Genomic DNA, 4632 nt, shown 5'->3' with positions numbered 1-4632 from the left:
GGCGGGGCTCAGGCGGGGTTCCCGGGGGAGGGGGCGGGCCGCCCGGCCTGGCCTAATGTGGGTGGGTCTCTGCGCCCCCTGCCTACTCAACTTCCCCCTCCAATTCCCTGCCTCCCTTTGATGTCCAGCAAGTGAGGACGCGCCTCGTGGGTCGCAGCAGGGAGGGAAGGGGAGATGGGAGGTGAGCACAGGGGAGGGGTCCGGGCTAAACGGGGGGCGGGGCCCGCAGGTCGATGCCCCACCCCCCGTCACAGCCTGACCGCCGGGGGAAAAGCCTCTGGGCGGAGGAGGTGCTTTCAAAACAAAGAAATGCGGCGTGGAACCCGGGGGACTGGGGTGGTGAGGAAGGCGGAGGAGGTGCGGCTGAGGCCGTCCGGCCGCCCGCTTCCCCTCCGGTCAGCCCGGAGGAGCTCCCCCCACCCCCAGCCCGGGCTGCGGTGCCGGAGAAGAGGGAGGAGGCTGCGTTAGGCGGCTGTTTTCCAGTTCACTTTTGCAGACCAAGGCGGAGAAGAAGAGCACCAGCTCCGCTGCCCCTCTTGGCTGCGGCGCATTCAGCCCCGAGCCCCGCGTGCGCTCTGTCTCGGATACCGAGCCGGCCAAAGTGTCCGGAAACGCGCAGAGCGCTCGGAACCTGTCCCGCAGCTGTGCGACGCGCGTCTTGAGCTGGCCGCTGCCGCCCCGCCCTCGCGCTCCTTCAGCCCCGCAGGCTGAGAAGCCGGCCCGCCCGCCGGCGTGGAGCTGGGGAACTTGAACTGGCCCCAGCGGCCCGCTCCGCCGAGATCCCGCTCCAGGCCCCGGGGTGCTACGGCTCGGGGTTGAGGGCACACCCGGGAAGTGGATTTAGCAAACACACCTTTGTGAGTACACACGCCACGGGCGCGCGCGCACACACCCTACGGGCGCGCGCGCACAGCCCAGCCGTCTGCAGACGGCTCGCCCGGGCCGCTCGGCGGCGGACGGTGGCTGCAAGCGCGCTCGGTGCGCACTTACATTTGCGGCTCGCGTCTACCCTGGGCGCCGGGCTGCGGGGAGCCCTGGCGCTCAGGACAAACGCCGCGCTCTCTGCCGCCCTGGCGGCGCCCGAACGGCCCATCCTCCCGGGACAAGCCAGCGTGGGGGGCGGGCGAGCGGAGAGCCCAGCTTGCTGGGGCTGGGGCGCCGGTGAAGACGAAGTAGCTAGTCCCGGCTGAACCCGGAACGCCGCGGACATTGTTCTTCGCACTCTCTAGAGCTCGGTTGAATCTGGGTCCAAAACACAGACTTAATTACCACGTTAGAGACATCCTTACTCTTTGCCCTGCCTTCTGTTTTTCCTGTAAACCCTGTCACTGATAACTGTCGCTACTGTAAAAGATAAACCGTATCTCCTTTGACACTTTCGCATCTTTTAAGGTTATTGGCTGATACCCACCTGCCCGCCTCGTTGCCTGGATTTAAAGGGATAAGAGCGCTCCCGAATTTTAAGGAAAATCGCCCACTCAGGGCCGCGGCCCCGAAGACCTCGAGCTCCAGGTCTTGGCTCTTCCCCTCTTCAGGCCTCACCGAGCCCCAGGCTGCAGGTCCCCAGGGGACCTGATGCTGGCAGACTTTCCATAGCTGCCTTACTAGTTAGGAAAATGTTGGTGACATTATGTTTTTGTATATCCATCTGGTATTTTTCTGGGCACCTCCTCAATGCTTAGGAAAAGGCCTGGGTAGAAAACTGGAAGACTATCTTTATGGGCAAAAGCGAGAGGGAAGATTTTTCCTCCAGTTCTATTTCGGGGTTTCTTAAACAATAAAAGTTTTTAAATTTTAAAAAAATATAGGTGATAGGAGAAGAAAGTAAGTCAAAAAGTAAAATTTGGGTTCCATTCCGTCTTCAAACACAGTCATGATAGGACTTAGGCTTGTGTAATGTGTAGCTTACAAAGAATTTTCATACAGGTACAGACAGAATCGCTGAACTGGAAAGTTAAAGATGACAAAACTCATACCCCCAGACAGGGTAAGTGACTCATTCAGGGTCCTACGTGGTGTTAGTGGAAGAAGTTAATTCATACTGAACAGGAAAGTAGACACCTTTGGAGGTGCCTAATGTTTAGAGATCTTGATTTTGTATTGAACCAAAGAGACTGGATTTAAGGCATCATCCTACATTGGAGGGATTTCATTAAACTCTCTGTTCAAAGATGAATCTAGAGTCTCCACCTCAGCCTAACCCCATTTTCCCTCTCTGCAGTCTCTTACATTGAGACCACACCCTCCCTCTTGAACTGTCCTCCTCTCGCTGGTTTCCCTGACACTCTCCTGTCCCTTCAGTGTCTCCAACTCATCTTTCTTTGCCTTACTATGGGGTTTCTCTTCCTTCCAACTGTTTAAGGTACACCCTGCCTTATAGACTATGAGGGTCCTCTTCTCCATTTTTAGTGGCCCACCCCTTGGAGAGTTTCCACTGTTCCCAACTCCCAACCATGGTCTCTGCCTCAGCTCACTCATTTCTTCCTGGTGGCCAGCTCCCTTTTCCATTGCCACCTCAAACCCAAAGTACCACATTTCCCTGGAAACCAGACTCTCTTCCTTCCCCTAGATTGTTATTACTGTTGCCACCTGTTCATAGGCCCCCAAGATTTTTTCCTCTTTGCCTTTGCCTGCAACTGCCATATAGGTTTACTTGCTGCATTCTATCCCAGCCCCTCTCGCTCAGTCAATTATTCCTCCTCTTCACTCTGCACAGCCTCCTCACTGGTGTGTCTGTATAACCTTTCCTCCTGCAAATCCTCCTCCACCCAGCTGCTGTGCTTCCTAAAGTATAATTCTGATGGTGTCACCCTCCTGCTCAAGTCCCTTTAAATGACTCCCTGCCACCTACTAGGAAAAGTCCAAATTCAGATATGATCTTGACCAAACGCAACTTTCCAGCCTAATCTTCTACTAAAATGTAGCAGACCTTCCAGTTCCTCAACAGGAATTTTGTTAGGTCCCATCAGGACCTCTCCCAGCTCCCCAGATGTCATCCCAACTTTCCCACTCTGCACATTTGCTCCAGATGTTACTGTGGCCTGTAAGAGAGACATTGTCTCTTCCCTTGTAACTTGTCAAATTCCTACCCTTCCTTCTAGGACTGGCTCAAATGCCGCTTCCTCTGAGAAAAGCCACCTGGATGTGTGGCTGGAGCCACTGTAACGCTTCGGATCTTTCTCGTTACTTTTATACCGTTCTGCCGAGCGTCACAGCTATGTTTACACCTGCTCAAGCCATTCATCTTGTCTCTCTTCCCTGGTTAGAAATTCTCTGAGGGTTGAGATTATGCCTCAGCCATCTCTGTAGTCCCAGGTGCCCAGCACTGCACTGCAAGCCTTCTGTCTCCCCAGAGGTCAGCTACCCTCATGAGTCAAGGAAGAAGTGACAGTATGTCATCTTTGGCTGGTACTGTGCCACTCTCATTTTTGAGGTATTTACAGTGTTTTTTTTCTGGTGTTCATAGAAATTGTTACTAAATTACTTATAATTGCCCTTTTCAAACAAGCCCCTACTGTAGGGACCACATAAGGGCTAGAGGCCTCTGGTTATGCTTCAATGTTTACCATTAGGCAGTGGTAGGAAATGAAAGTACAAAAAGTCTACAGCTTCCCAAATGCAGTGACTCATCATATCAAATCACACCATACCACATCGGCCAGTGTGGTCAGGAGCTAGGCTCTTAGGCAGACTTCATAAACAGGACTCCCAGTAGCTAAACTGATAGCCACAAGGAAGGAGAGACACCCTCTCCCCCAGCACCTTACCAATCACCTGGCCTGTTGCAGTTGGATGCATCAATAGATGGATAGCTAAGGAATTTATTTGAAAGGAGCAGTGGAGTCCTGTCTAGACATCTGTCATGGCATCGCTATCTGTCTTTAAGAATGAAAATTTGAATTAAATTCAATAGAGATGTATCAGATTCCTGGAGCAGTGGTTTTCAAAGAGAGATCCTTAGAGTGCCCCAGAGCACTGCACACAGTTTTGGAGCTGGGAACCAGAAACTGACACTCACTCGCTCCCCATGTGAGTCTTCTTTACAGTCAAGTTTGAAAACTACCCTTTGGTGGCAAGAACTTCACACAGCCCTAGCACTTAGGAGGAGGCCTGCAGAAGAAAAAAATGGCTTTGCCTGATCATTAGTGCTAGTCATCTCAGCTAATTAAAAGAATAATTTTCCATTAATAGGAAGATTCCAAGATGTGAGAATTAGATCAGATCTAAGGAACTTTTAAGTCATTTGAAGATGGACACAAAGTTATTCCCACTTCCATGCTTTTACATTGGGGTATACTTTTTATATTATAACCAAAGCCAATTATGTTCCCTGGGATATAATTAAATTATTTAGAGAGAAAAAAAGCCTAAAATAGCATAGTTAGCCTATGAATCAAGCTTATTCTCCCCTTCAGTGGAATAACAGAGAATTCTATGTGCCAAAAAAAGAGTAAAGAATGAGATATTAGAGATGACACTTACCAGGACAAAATGTCCAATAACAGGGGAAAGTGCCAAAAGAATCTCCCTGGTCAGTCATTTCCACCAAATAGATCCTTGGGCAAAATAAGAAGTGGGCATTAAAACCATTGCTCTATCTTTGAAGAGGAGAAAATTTTGATCCATTTCAAC

The sequence above is a fragment of the Lipotes vexillifer genome, unplaced genomic scaffold (assembly GCF_000442215.2).
Source record: "Lipotes vexillifer unplaced genomic scaffold, Lipotes_vexillifer_v1.1 scaffold366, whole genome shotgun sequence".
NCBI classification, from domain to species: Eukaryota; Metazoa; Chordata; class Mammalia; order Artiodactyla; family Lipotidae; genus Lipotes; species Lipotes vexillifer.
This window is presented reverse-complemented; position numbering follows the sequence as displayed.